The sequence below is a fragment of the Dama dama genome, chromosome 24 (genome assembly GCF_033118175.1).
Source record: "Dama dama isolate Ldn47 chromosome 24, ASM3311817v1, whole genome shotgun sequence".
NCBI classification, from domain to species: Eukaryota; Metazoa; Chordata; class Mammalia; order Artiodactyla; family Cervidae; genus Dama; species Dama dama.
This window is the reverse complement of record NC_083704.1, coordinates 6,242,606-6,258,202: the sequence shown is the minus strand read 5'-3', so window position 1 is coordinate 6,258,202 and position 15,597 is coordinate 6,242,606. Positions and strand designations below refer to the sequence as shown.

General features: G+C 46.7%; 1 protein-coding gene across 1 annotated transcript in view; it reads right to left on the bottom strand.

Annotated features, from left to right (window-relative positions):
- EGFR (epidermal growth factor receptor) overlaps window positions 1-15,597 on the bottom strand; it is a 209,919-nt gene that overhangs the window by 82,502 nt on the left and 111,820 nt on the right. The window lies entirely within an intron of this gene.

Below are 15,597 nucleotides of genomic sequence, written 5' to 3'. Positions count from 1 at the left end.
CACAGAGGTAAGCCTGGGAAGCGGGGAAGGGAATATTCCTAATGGGGTGGGTGTCAGAGACCACTACTTGAAACCGGTTCAAAACTTGAGAGCTCAGAGTCTGCCTTAAGACTGCCTCTGTCTCCCTGCTCCTTTCACCTCTGACTCCGCTGACCCTCTTCAGTAGAGACCTGGCTTTCTATCCTGCCCGGGCCTCTGCGACTCCCCCTAATGAGGAAGGCTGGGGAATGCTCCCCGTAGCGGGCGCTGTTCCTCTGGAGCTCACCCAAACACCAGCCCGACCGAGGAGCACCCCAGCCTGGGGGGCCACTGCCGGAGGTGTCGCTGGCCACTGAGCAAACATTTGCTCCCCCCTGCTCCGTGGTCTGCACCAGGGCCACGAGGGCTGGCTGTTCTTCTGTTCATTCACTGCTTCAACCAAAACATATTTAATAAAATGGCTCAACGACAGTTGTCGAGAATGAATCAGAAGCGCTCACTGCCCTGACGAGACATACCAGCCCTTGCGGGAGATGACTTTCCTCACAAAATAACCACGAGACTTCCCCCAGCCACGCAACAGAGCCACTGAAGGACCCAGGCCCGCAAGAGGAGAAGTCGCCAATGTGAACACTCCTTATGTCCCTCACAGTAAAGCAAAGAAGTCACCCCATGTTCCCAGGAAAGAGGAGGCTGCCTAAAAGTGTCAGGCGCTGGGCTTGGGGACTCCCCTACACCCAGTCCCACAATTTGCCACACTAAGAAAATAAGATTTATTTCTCCTTCTCCCCTGCATTGCCCTCCTCTGGGTCATCTGGAGATACATATGAGTGATCCTTCCTGGGTTCTCTATCTCTAAGAATCACTTCTCCATGCATTCTTATTGAAAAAAATCCTGGAAAAGATATGTAATTTGCAAGGAAATAAACGATTTCTAAACCAGAATGGAGGGTAAGGATCTTTCTTGCAAGTGTTTCTCTGTGGAAAAACTGTGTGTGGGTTTCATGTGGCAGTGCGTGTCTACCCCCACCCCAAGACAATCTGAATGTGCTTTTACATGTCTTCTCCTATCATTACTGTTTTTATTTTTAAAAATAAGTCACTAATGCTCAATTGTTTCAAGGCCACCTTCTCTAAATAGATACCCATTCAAGTTGGTTTACTCATGAGCATAAGAAAAACCGAACGCACAAATAGCCATCTACCCCCCAAAAAAGAACCCAGAGTAAATGACAACAAACAGCTAAATAAGGGAGTGATCACTAAGACACCAGGAGAGGCCATGACACCAAAGGTTTCTTCTGAAGACACAGATGTTCCCAGCACCCCACCAGTGCCAGCCACGGTAAGGCCAGGACTAGCTCCTCGAATGCCCCACGGTGTTCTGCCCAGCCTTTGCTGAGAGAAGTGCAGCAGGTCACAGAAGACCTGTGACTCTCCCACAAGGGAACCTATAGGAAAAAGGAGCAGAGGAAACGGAGCAAAGATGTTAGGAGACAGAAGGAAGCTGGTCTACTGGGACTGCTTAGGAAAGGATGGATTTGGGGGAGGAGGGTGCAGAGGTGACGAAGCTGAGATTTCTAAGCCATTTTTCAAGTCTGAGCTTGCATTATGCTGCTTCAGGCTGGAATTGCTTTCTGTGGGGGCATCACTGGATCCCTTTTGCTCCTGGGAACAAATGAGAAACAATAAAAGGAGAAAAGTAATCTCCCTCAAAAGATGAGGGGCTTGATTTCACCAATGAGCTGCTTGCTTTTTAAAAAGTTACCAAAACATGTCAGGTCCTCAGCACCACTATTTGAACCAATCCATGATAGCCATGTCATAAAGGATTTGAAAAGTCAGAAAAGGGGCAAGCTAACCCCTAGCCATTCTGACTACAGAACAATAGCATCCAACTTTTGCAATGACGTGTCAATGACCAATGGCCTTAAAGCCACAAGGACTGGATAAGAACTCTGGTCCCAACACTACTGGGACCATTTTTCTATCACATTGAGGCTCTTTTTCTTCACCTATAAAACAAGGACTCTTGGGAGGGTTCAGGGAAATGGGAGAATCCAGGCTCAAAGCATCTGACACATGGTAGACTCAATAAATATTGCTACAACTTGAATCTGAGTTAAATCTGGCCTGGGTCCCAGTAGAATGAATTGCTTCCTTCCTTCCAAGCTCTCCCAGAGGCTGACCCCTCTGCCTTCTGCTCACATTGTTACGTGTGGCCTGGCGAGCAGCTGGGGCTCCTGCTGCCGAGGGAGGGAGAGTGGACACTGACCACAGTTAACCCAGAGCCCATGGCCTGAAAGGGGGCACGTTTGGACCCGTATCTGATCCGGGGACCTGTGTTGGGCACTTAAGCCTGAAGAAGCCACACCTATTGTGTGTCTTTTGGAAGAATTCCCTTAGAAGAGCTCCTAGCTTTGTGTTCACAACACTCTCTACTCTTGTTATTTTTCATTTAGCAAAAAGCTTCATCTGACCCTTCGCAGTTGGGATTTGTGTGCTGTGTGTATTTACATATTTTTATTTAATGCTTGTTTTAAAGTGAACAATTTTTTCACTTACTCCTACTTACTTTAAATATTCCTTTTAAGTTGCATTTCAGTGGGGGAGGCATGCAGCCTCTTTCCTTGGTTTACAATGTGACCCAAAGCCCTTCCCAATTCCTGGGCTCAGTGATGAGGAAAGACTGACTCAGAAATCACTAACAACTTCTCAGTTGACTTGGGAGAAGCTGGAGCCAACTTTTTGCTGCAGAAGACTCTTGATTGTGCTCAGATACTACTGTTTCTAGAATGTGAAAGCTCTTCATGAGGAGCCAGCGATTCAAGGTCATACACAGTTCTCCTACAGAACCATCTGCTATTAGATGGACCATGTGCCTGGAAAAAGGTGTGAATGGTGATGCCAACCAGAGCTGCCTCTCACTGACACAGGTCTGAGTCCAGAAAATACAGTCTGAAGCACCCTGTATGCTGTTCCAGAGCAGGGACTGGAAAACTTCTGAAAAGAGCCAGAGTAAATATTTTCGGGTCTGCAGATGATATGGTCTGTGTCCCAATCCTCGATCCTGTTGTGGGCCAAAGACAGCACCAGACACAAGTAATGATGGCCAGGTGCCACCGTGTGTCAATGAAACTTTATTTGTAAAACACGCAGCAGTTGGAGTTGGGCACTGGACTGCACTTTGCCAATTTCTGATTTAGGCAGAGGCCTGACAGGAGGAGGGGAAGCACACGATTAGAATTCCCTTTATCCTGGACTTTCTAGAAGATAAACCTGGTTAAAGTGGGTCATTTTACTCCTAAGGTCAAACTCCAAAAGGGTTTGTGTGTGTGTGCGTGCTGAGTCGTCTCCGACTCTTTGCAACCCCAAGGAATGTAGCCTGTCAGGTTCCTCCATCCATGGAATTTTCCAGGCAAGAATACTGGAGTGGGTTGTCATTTCCTAGTCCAAGGAATCTTCCTGACTCAGGGATCGGACCCACGTCTCCTGCATTGACAGACGGGTTCTTTACTGCTAGTGTTGCCTGGGAAGCCCCCAAAAGGGTTTTCTTAGGGTTAAATTCTTGCTAATTCATCATCAGCTAAATAGAGGGACTGAAGATATAAGGGACTAAGAACTAATGAGGAAGTGAAGGGCTTCCAGCTGTTATTTACATGTGTATGTGGGGGTTACAAGCTTCCCAGGCAGCACTGGTGGTAGAACACCAATGCAGGAGATGTGAGAGACGAGGGTTTGATCCCTAGGTCTGGAAGATCCCCTTGGAGGAGGGGGATGGCACCTCACTCCAGTATTCTTGCCTGGCAAATCCCATGGAAGAGGAGCCTGGTGGGCTACAGTCCGCAGGGTCACTAAGAGTCGGACATGGTGTAGCACACACGCATGGCAGTTACAGTTCTGTGTGGAGCAACATCTACGCTTAGAACTAGACAGCCAAATCTATGTCCAGGAATCCTGGCTTTCCATATTCATGAGAAACAAAAAATCAAGTTCTGCTTGTCCTTCCCAGTTACTAAGAATGTTAATCCTGCTATGAGTCGGTAAAGCAATCCAATTCTCCATCTACAACTCTATCCCACAATTATTCCTTCTCCACCCTGAAGCCAGACCCCTGATACTGGCCTCTGACTTAACACAGATGCAGCTCATTTCTCCTCTGCCTCTGGGTGTGCAGATATGCAAAGACAATGAGAGTCTCTCACTGCTGTTTTCAGCCCCCTGCTTTCAGGATCCCTGGATCCTGCCTCCCTAGCGCTCTTGGGAATTCCACGTGTGTGGTCTCCCTTCGCAGGCTGTCCTCCAGAGAGGCTCCCCCATCAGCTCCTCCTCCTGGCTCCTCAGCCCTGTGGCTGCCTCTTGTGGATGTGCACTTGCTCATCATTTTCACTTGTGGTGAAAGCCTTCTGTTGTTTCACAGCACATTCTGTCTCTAAAGAATAACATGTCACCTGAGAACAACAGCAAACATTCTGTTTCCTCTGGCTTCCCTTTAGCTTATTACACTGAGAAATTCAGCAAGCAATGAGAGATGAATAAATACTGCTGAATTACTAAAATCTCTATATTAACATCATATATAAGTTTGCAGCAGACTTGATTCACTTCTTTTTTAAGTTTAATAACTAAAGTGGCAGATGAGCAATGAAAATGGAATCTCCACTGCTTCTATTAATAGTAGGGCTGATGGTAAATTCCTCTCAGGCTTGGATGAGGAAGTATTTTTCCTTGCTTGGGTCTCTCTTAGGTTTTAGTTTCTATTACATCCTCCTGGCCTAATAGAATTGGATTTGCTACAGACTGCAGACACAAAATTCTGTTGTTGAAAGCCTGTTTTCTGATTGAATGTATCTGGGACTTAACCAGACTGATTGTTCCAAAAACATGGTCTATCAAGTAACAGATAAGAAAACTTACCCTTGCTTTCCTTGCTGCATTATTAACTATTATCCAAGGGAATACTTAAAAATAACGCACATGGGATTCACAAGACATACTTTTCATCTTCTTTTGAAAAAATTCCTACCTTTAACTTCTCTCTTCTGCTTTTCTCCTGCTCACAGAAGAGATTATGTAATTCTCTTCCTTGCCAAGCGTTCTTAGATAGCCTTCCTTTAAGCGCAATGACCAAGGTAAAACTGCTCCACCATGACAATCATTCTAGGCCAAAGAATCCCGAGTGCGGTTTCCTTATCTCCTGTGTGTCTGTCGGTCGCTCAGTCGTGTCCGACTCTTTGCGTCCCCACGGAAGGTAGCCCGCCAGATTCCTCTGTCCATGGAATTCCCCAGGCAAGAATACTGGAGTGGGTAGCCATTCCCTTCTACAGGGAATCTTCTCAACCCAGGGATCAAATCTGGGTCTCCTGCATTGCAGGCAGATTCTTTACCATCTGAGCTACCAGGGAGGCCCCTTTCTTATCACTTAACAGCAAACTATTTGAACTTTTTCCCTCTTGGGGACGATCAGAGACTCATCGCTAGGAGCAAAATATGCTGCCTTTGATCATGGTTAGTGTCTTTCAAAGGGCAGGTGCTGTAAGTGAAGTTACAAGGCTTCAACAATATGCCCTCCATCTATTTGCTTGTGATCATACGTCTAAGAGACTCCCAGTAGTTAAGGGAGAGAAGCGAAGTGTTGGGGCTGGAGCCAAGTCCCTGGGTCTAAAAACCATCAAGGGAAAGCTGCCGATCCCCACAATATATCTAAGTACCAAATCCAGGCTCAACAATGCACTCCAAGAGATGGCAAACCTTGTCATTTGTTCTTAGCCAGTCTGGGATTCTCAGGCTGTGCCATTCAATCTGACAGAACATGTTGATAGAGAAAAAGTCATTCTTGGCAGCCTGGGGCCTGCAGGTCCCTGTAAGGCCAGTGCCGAGTGAGGATTGTGTCCAAGGGCCTTTAAATGGCCGGAGGGCTTGGGCCTAATGCAGTGGATGTAATTAGTTGGTAATCTGTAACCTACTTTTTTTTTTTTGCTGACTATCTGGTTATTGAGTAACCAAAGAAGTGAAAAACTGTAAGTGTGTACTTTGTGTTTTAACTGAACTCATCACTGAACTGTTTATTCTGGCACACGGTCCAATCTGCAGGCGGGGGTGGGAGCAGAAGGGGCTGCTCCTTTGGGGCTGCGGGAATGCCTTCAGTGAGCTGATTTCTACGCTGGTGAACGGCCAGTCAAACCAGACTTCTCCTGGAAGCCGAGAAAGTTTCCTACACAAGCATTCCTTTGTAAGCTCAATTAACTTTCATAATAATTTGTGCTTTTAGTTTAGGAACTACAGATGTTGTGTGGGTGGTGGCAAGGGTGAGGGGGTGGGAATGAGAGGATGAAAGAGCAAGGATATAGATCCTCCTCCTTTGGAAAATGTGGTAACACTTCCTTTCATGGAAAAAACACATCAGTTTTTAGAATTACTAAAAAATTTGAATCATTTGTAGAACAACTAGAGAAAGCCATGGCTGTTTGGTTTGGGGGAAGCCAGACTGGGCCGTTTCCCAGCTTTTCTCCTTCCTAATGAGACCCAGATCTTTGTGGCATGATTATCTGGGATTGTAATTTTATGCTGGAAATAGTCCAAAAGTTGGGCAGCAGAATCCAGCCATTCATCAAATGATAGCTCAATTTGCAAAAAAAAATACAAAATCAAAAATATTAAATAGTAATTGGGAGCAAGTATTAATGTGCTAAGGGACAAGGGAACTCTTATTAACTAGACAATAAATTGTCACTGGGGATGGTTTTACCACCAGAAATACACTTGCAGTTTTTCCCCTTAAGTCTAGTCACTTCTTATTTAATGTTGAATTGAGGTTAAATGGGGGTGTTGCTAGATTTTTGTGGCTATTTCACAGGACAATTCCTAAGTCAATTTTATACTCCAAATCCTACAATACTGTTCATATAATGAATGTCATGTTCATTATACCCTCATCCACTTACAAATAAAATAACATTTACAAAATGTTTTACACTTCACACTTGCAAATAATCTCAATTTTCTAATTCATGTCTATCTAATGTTCAGTGGGTGTGTGCTCAGTCACTCAGTTGTGTCCGACTCTTTGTGACCCCATGGACTATTGCCCACCAGGCAAGAACACTGAAGTGGGTTGCCATGCCCTCCTCCAGGGGATCTTCCAGACCCAGGGATCAAACCTGAGTCTCCAGTGTCTCCTCCATTGCAGGTGGATTCTTTATCACTGAGCCACTGGGGAAGCCCCTACCTAATACACAAGCTATTAAAAAGTCAACCTAATAAGGAAACTATTGAGAATCAAGCCCACTAGAATGAAAGTCTTCTGTGTCTCCTATGCCCCAGTTAATGAGGGCAGTCTCAGGACCACTTCCCTTCTGTATTCATGCAGTGGATGCTCTCACTGGACACGTGACCACCACGCGTGGGGTCCAGCACAAAGGTTGCTCGTGGTGAATACTCCTGTCCTAGTTTGAGGATTCCAACTCTGATGCCTGCCTTTGAGCCAGCTCTGCAGGGACTGGTGGTATCACCCCAGGCAAATTATTTCTTACTCAGCCTCTCTTTCCTCCTCCGTAATGGAAGTAAAGGTGCCTGCCTTGTGGAGTCGGTGTGAGGATTAAATTGTTAACATCTGTAAGACAGTGTCTGGCTCCCAGAGGCCATCACTGATGTCATCATCATCAGTCCATCACTGTGGCATCAGTATGTGTCAGGCACACATGAGGTCCAGGGACAGAGCTGAGAATGGACTCACGCTGCTCCTGCCTCAGTGGGGGTGACAGACAGCCACCAAATCATGGAACTGTTCGCCAATGCGTGCACTGTGAGTGTGGCTGGGGGAGAGAATGGAAGGTAGACCCTGATCCCGTCCGAGAGGCCCTGGCAGGATCCTTTGAGTTACGGCCATTCATCTGAGCTCTTCAGGAGCCTGACCAAGTGTGGGGAAGGGCTCGGCAGGCTTTCCTGAACGAGGAGCTGTGACTGTGGAAGGTCCCCCGGGTGGACACGAGTCCAGCAGACAGCAGGATAAGAGGAGGCAGGGGGCCGTTAAAGGGCTTGCTGCTGACGACTCCATTTTAAAGGCAAGAGAAGATTTCAAACAAGGAGGGACATGCTCAGGTTTGTGTTTTAAAAATACCTGCTGCTTTTTGGAGCAGGACCTAGATGGTGCCCAGAAGTGGACATGTCTGTAAGAGGTTCTATGGGAGGAGATGTTCTGTTCCAACAAGATGCTCCACTGGGGAACTAGACAAAAAGTTGCACGGGACTTCTTGGTACCACGTCTTACAACATGCAAGTCTCCACTTTTCTCAAAACAAGAAGTTTAACTACATAACTTAATCAGAAGCACAAGCTGGGAGGCAGAGGTCTTGTAGGAACTGTCGCCCCTAGAACGTGTTACCTGTCTGAAAAGCCAGCATCCTAGGCTGAAGCCCAGAGCTGGTGGTAATGAGCCTGGCTGCTGGCAGTGTCCTGGTGACAGGGGACTCTTCCCCTCTATGTGGGATATCAATAACTTGTAATTTTCAAATGCTGTGATTTTTTCTTGTAAAGAGAAAAGCCATTATTTTTGCAGCATGTGGTTTCAATGTTTTTTCAATTCAAAAACAATAATTATATTTCTCTATGCCATGTTGCACCTTCATAAAATTAAATAATCATCCTCTTCTACCTTAAACAAACGGCCTTACTGCCCCATGGAGAGGGGCCCCGAAGGTCTCCAGAACAGCGTGGGGAGGCCAGTTAGGCACGTGCAGAACAGTTTAGAGCCTCACATTGTGGAGTGGGGGCTGCAGACTGGCAACACTGGCCTCACCTGCGAGAGTCTGTTAGCAATAAGGAAGCCTGGGCCTCGTCGCAGACTCACAGAATGAAAATCTGTGTCTGAACAAGATCTCTGGAGATGCCCCTGCACTGAGCTTTCCAGCCAGGCAGTAACGTGGTGGCAGGGTTACAGCCAACCCTGGCAGGTGTTAAGGAGTCTGAATCCACAGAACCGTGGACAGCTCAGTACAGAAGCACAGAAGAGCATGACGTCAGGAGCACTGACCTTCCCAAGTAAAAATCTGGACTGTGAGCTGCCATGGTAGTAAGGGAAAACTGAAGGCTTAGATCCTAGGGAAAGACCTTGAGTTCAGTCAGGTCAGGGCAAGAGGGGTGGCCTGTCTTGGACTGGGCCTAGGGCTGCAGATGGGAGCGGGGCTCCTGAGGGGCAAATCAGGTGGTGATGGCTCCCGATTGTCAGCCAAGTACACTGCTCACAAGGGTCTGTCCTTGGAGTTAGTTACGCCAAGTCCAAACCTGTGTATGATGACAATGCAGACATCACAAAAATCTCCAGATCCATGGTATTCACATGGAAACCCTAGGGGTTTCCAACCAGAGACTATAAGTAAAGGGTATCCTGGACAACATCACAGTTATAGAGCTTAAATTTGCAACTTTGAGATTCTGAAAATACCAACAAAGTCAAATAAGTCTCCAGAGCCTGAGTCTACACCTTGTATGGGGTTCAGCCTCCATCACGAATGATTTAGTTAATTTCATGCCTAAATGTGCCTATAGAAAAACTTGGTAGAGATTTGAAACACACAGATTTCAACAAAACAAGAGGAAACAAAGCTTTGAGATTTGCTTGAAGCAGTATGTAGTATTACAGCAACATTTCATGCCAATAGCACAGGAGGAAAATATCAACAAGTCTGGACATCTTAACACCATGACTGAACTACAACAAAGAGTTTTCCTATAACTGAATCCATAGCTTTCTTGTTCATGTCCCTATTTCTTCATTCATTCTCCCTAATTAGACTTGCACACATGTACACACACACACACACACACACACATACACAGCTCTAATCCTGTGTTTGAGCTGGGAAAGTTCAGCTGCTCTAGTCTTTCATTACAATTCCCCCATATTTTAATCCCTCTCTGTCTTCTCCTATAGACTTTCCTTCTCAAAACTGCACCTTGGATTTAAACTGACATTTATACTGGCTATACTGCAGCTCTAAAGCTCCTTTTAGAAAGCCTCATGAAATGAAATACATGGTAAAGGTGGGATGAAGTTCTTCAGGAGGGTACATCATCTTGAACATAAATATGCAGTATTTTTAGTTGTGTTTTCTTTTCTCCATATTTATCAAAGGAATGGTTATGCTAATCACTCTAAGTGCACTTCGAATGTTAATTTCTTAATTGCTAGTGCAGAAAATACTTCTTTTATTCCTTTGCTTTCACCACAGCATCACCATCACTCCACAAATTCACCTGAAACTTACTAGGCCACACCAAGAAGGGTCTATAGCCACATACCACATTTTTTCCAGACAAGACATTTAAGACACATTCTGGTAAAACTGGAGGAGCCAGGTGGATAATTTTCAATATCCTCTCTAGCAAGCCAGCGGATGAAGGAATCCAGGACCTAGTCTTGTGTTTGTGTGCTGATCACCGGACCTCACTCTAAGGAAACCCAGTATGTGGGTTATGTTAATGTGATCTTTGCACCAAAGGTGTGCTACTGTAAAATGTTAACTAGCCAATCCATCCATCCATCTGTCATCATCTACTGAACAAGAGATACTTGTGTCCTGGCTCCAGGCCTGAAGAGACTCAGTCCATGGGAGAGACAGAACGTGACAAGCTGGAAAGAAGTTACAGCAACCGCTTAGACTGCTAATTCTCAGCTGATAGAGGACAGAGGACGCCTTAAGAAACAAAACAAAACAGCTTCCTAAAGGATCTGATGCTTGAATGTATGGTGCAGAGTAGCTTTTCATTATGCAGAGGAACAAGGGTTGGGGGCGGCGGGGGGGGGGGGGGAGAGAGAACAAAGGAACAGAACATGAGCAGAATATGAGAAGACGGGAGGGAGGGAGGCAGCAGGGAGACAGGTCCACACACCAAGTGAGCCAGCATCCTGATTCCAGCCTGGAACAGCGACTCCAGGAGTGAGCTGGGCACTGTTGAGAAGGGAAGCCCGTACGGCGGGCCGGCAGTGAGGGGGTGGGCCTGTGGCACGCAGATGGGCCAGGGCTGTGGTCCCAACGTGTGCTGTCTGCAGGCAGGGAGGACGTGGCTGGGGCCACAAGGGCGGCTGTGGGCTAGGAGCGTGGGAGGTGGGGGGGGGGGGTGTGGGTGTTGGGGTTTGGAGTGGAGCACCCTAGGTGATGGTGCGGTCTCAGAGGCTCTTCGGCTGCTCGTTTCACCATGACTACCTAAGTAAACTAGCCTTCCCAGGTGACGCCAGTGGTAAAGAACCCGCTTGCCAATGCAGGAGATCAAAGAGATGTGGGATCAGTCACTGGGTTGGGAAGATCCCCTGGAGGAGGGCATGGCAATCCACTCCAGTATTTTTGCCTGGAGAATCCCTTGGACAGAGGAGCCTGGCGGGCTACACTCCACAGGGTCACAAAGAGACAAGATTGAAGTGACCTAGCATGCATGCACCTAAGTAAACTGGTAACATTTCTTTCAGAAAGTGGGCTCAGACACACTGTCTAAATCTTTTGGGGATGGACTCTAAGGGTATGAATTGACTTAAAAAGCAAATAATGTATTTACTTTTTAAACACTTATTGTGGTAAGATACTTAACATGAGACCTATATTCATAACTGATTTTTAAGTGCACAATACCATGTGACTTGATGGAATCGGACAGCAAGGAGTCCCCTGTACAGAACAGACTTCAGCAAATACATTTCTTAGACAGCTGAATTAACTACAGCACACGCTCAGCTGCCTCACTGAAATGCCTTTTTTTCTGGTAAAGTGGGAAGGTCTTCTAATATTAAGTTCAGTTAATTGACACTATCCAGGAAAGCTGGGTAATCTAAAACAAAAGATGAAACAACCACCCGTTGCGCTGCAGACTGGTATATTTCTAGTCTGTTTTTAATGGCGATTCTCTGAATGGAATTGAGAGAGAGAAAGAAACGGGGGTGGTGGCTGAGTCAGGGGCAGAGAGGGAAACAGAGCAGCAGCAAGCTTGGCCCAGCCGGCTGAGCATGAAGACGAGGCAAGTCTCTGGAAGGGCAGGATCTTCTGTTCCTTTTGCCAAGGAAAATGCAAAGATGCCCAAGACATTCTTCTAATGGCCAAGCCACTACCTGAGATGGAGGGATGGCAGGAGGCCATGGAGAGGACGTGCCTTACCCGCCCTGCTCGTCTGCTCTGCGCCTTCTCTGTGGAAACAGCTTCTGCAGCACAGAGGCAAGGGCACAGGACTGCTCATCCTCTGGTGCTAGTGGGAGAAGCTTGCCTTTCCTTTGGTATCAGTTTCATCCCCAAATCTACTCACAGCTGTGAACATCTAAGCACTCAGTGGTTTGGATTGCATGGGCTTTGCAAAGAGGACAGCAGGGTGAATTTTTGCTTTCATGTTTAATTGGGGGTCTTCCTTATCCAGAGCGGTCGGAGGCAGTTCCCTATGTTGTAACACTTGGATCTGGTTCATGGAATCTTCCCTGCTTTCAAAACAGATGACCTCTCACTAGAAGATTCACTTATCTCTTCCCCTCCAGCCCTGGAAACCAGTCCAGCAAAGTCCCAACTTGCAGCAAACAGGCAGTTCAGTCGACCAGACAACACAGTTATCTAATCCCTCAAAAATGACACCTAGCAAGTTTCTAACCATAAGGCCACTGGACTTGTTTCCATCAACATTTCTTAAGCAATACTAATAATGCCTTTTTAAGTCTGAGGGCTCCATAACCAGCAGAAAATAAAGTAATAATACTAGGCAGCCTGACAGGCAGCCTCTGCTCCAAATGTTTGAAGATTGCTGGTGATGTTCGTAGGAGAATAAATGCACGCATGTGCTGTTCATCGCATGTTTCCTGGGCTCAAATACATGCCAGGCCCTGTGCCTGTTGCTGGAGGTGCACATGATCTTTGCACTCACGGAAATAACAGTCTGGGGAGAAAGACCAACACTAAACACAGGTGAGTGCTTCTCACACCACCACTGATGTGCTGTCCTCAGTCGTGTCCGACTCTTTGTGACCCCCTGGACTCCCTGGAATTCTCCAGGCAAGAGTACTGGGGTGGGTAGCCATCTGCTACTCCAGGAGATCTTCTATAACCAGGGACTGAACTCTCATCTCTTAAGCCTCCTGCACTGGAAGGCAGACTCTACTGCAGCGCCACCTGGGCAGCCCTGCAGAGAAACGAGCAGATGCCTTTTCAGATGGGCCATATCCACACCAATGGCCTCATGGTGGTTATCCGCTCTCTTCTCTACTAAAGTGAACAACTTTCAAATGAAAGAGTGGAAGCAATGATTTGTCAAAGAAAGTAAGCACTTCCTTTTGTCATTAATAAAGTTGCTCAGCACCCATGCAGTGGCTGAGAAATTCAAACAGAAAAAAACCAGGAAGCAAAGCCTGCTCACAAACAAGCTCCAGTTTGGTTCCATGAGTGTGGATGGGTCTGGCGGGGGGCAGGTCCCCAGGCTCAGAGAATAGCTACTGCAGCGCTCTGTCAGATGCAGCTGGGGCCCAGCTTGCGGGAAGGCAGAGACGCAACATGTCCAGAAAAACCCAGAGTGCAAGCCAGCCCCTGCCAGGTGGATGGCCTTGTGCCTCTCCAGACTCACACAAAAAGATTCCCCATTCATATCTTCCCAGGTGGTGCTGGTGGTAAAGAACCTGCCTGCCAATGCAGGTTACAGGTTTAATTTCTGGGTTGGGAAGATCCCCTGGAGAAGGGCAACCCACTCCGGTATTCTTGCCTGGAAAATCCCAAGGACAGAGGAGCCTAGTGGGCTACAGTCCACAGGGTCACAAAGAGTAGGACTGAGTGACTTAGCATGCACACATTTGAGCCACCCCTTAGAGCACTGACCTCAGTAATCATCACACCAGGAACTCGTGAAACTGGTTCTCAAGCCCCGGAGGGCCTATGAATTACCTGAGATTGTGTTAAAATACATTCAGAGACTCCTGGGGACCTGGGGCTCTGCATTTCTAACAAGCGCCAGGTGAAGGTGGTACTGGAGGCCGTAGGGAACTGAAAGGGCCTCTGAGCAGTCACGGATTGCAACTCCGTCCTCCCAACAGGAGAGGCTGGCAAAGGCATGAACACAGAGATAGAGACAGGCAGCTGAGACAGGGCAGTCCCCTGAGCCATGAGGCAAAAGCAGATGCCACACGGTCCAGAGCTGTAACAGCTTCCAGCAGGAAGAGTAAGGGCGCGGACCAGATCTCACTATAGAGGCAGTCTCTGAATCTTTCCCAGATGAGTCTCAGTGGAGCGCTTAGAACATTCACACATGGCGAGGAGGAGAAAATGCACAGTGACAGTCTCTTCTCACGCTTGCTGGAGTAAGACTGTCTCTAACTACAATGTAATTTGAAATCCTAGTTTCTGAGGATTAAACATTTGTTGGAGAAGTACAACTTTAGAGCCAACATCATTTTCACATATTTTCCCCAGCTTTACCCCGGCATACTTAACAAATAAAAAGTATATCTATTTAGGATGCACAATGTGATGATTTAATAATGCACACATTATGAAAAGGTTACCATAATTAAGTTAATACAGCCATCATCTCACAGAGTTACTCGTGTGTGTGTGTGTGTGTGTGTGTGTGTGTGGTGACAACACTTAGCAAATTTCGAGCTCACAGTATAGTATTATTATCTACCGTCACCATGCAGCTGTAAACACTCCAAGTTACGTCACATCCTATCATATCAAAGAAAGGCAGAGTCTGATGTTGAGTTCTGAGTCTGTACCCTCACTGTGTTACATCTTATGGGAAAGGACTTGCAGACCACGTATACTGCTCGCGCAGAAGAGAGCGCTCGGTGTAGTACTAGAGAAGGCTCTCAGAAGGCCCGCATTTCATAGCACTCATATTCTTTTCACATTAGACTATATTATAAAATTAAGGTTTTAATAATGATACATTTCTTGCAATAATAAACATGATGACCCTTTAATTGTAAAATGAGCAGCGGGGAAGGGGGAAGTGGATTCAGGCTTACTTGAACTTCCCAGACTTGTTATTCTTTTCTCCTTTACTTTGGAGGAAAGGATTTGTTAAAATATATATATATATTTTTTTTTTTGAAGTATGTTTTGAAACTCTAGATTTCCAATAATAATTTGTAAAGTGTAACACACACTGCACATTTTCTCTGCACTCTTGAGAGTTCCTCGAACTCAAGGAGATCAAACGAGTCAATCCTAAAGGAAATCAATCCTGAATACTCATTGGAAGGACTGATGCTGAAGCTTAAGTGCCAGTATTTTGGTCACCTGACATGAACAGCTGACTCACTGACAAAGACCCTGATGCTGGGAAAGATTGAATGAAGGAGGAGATGGGGTCTGACAGAAGATGAGACGGTTGGATGACATCATCAACTCAGTAGACATGAGTTTGAGCAAACTCCAGGAGACAGTGAAGGGCAGGGTAGCCTGGCGCGCTGCAGTCCATGGGGTCGTAAAGAGTCGGACACGACTTATTGACTGAACAAGTCTGCCGCTTCAGGGTCCAGCCCCAGCTGACCCAGCGTCTGGCTCCCGGAGGGACCAGCCCACACCACTCACTCCCGGGCTGTGAGGGACTGACTGACTTGCCGTGTGCTGGTGGGTGTGAACTTTCTGGGGGGCGGGCATG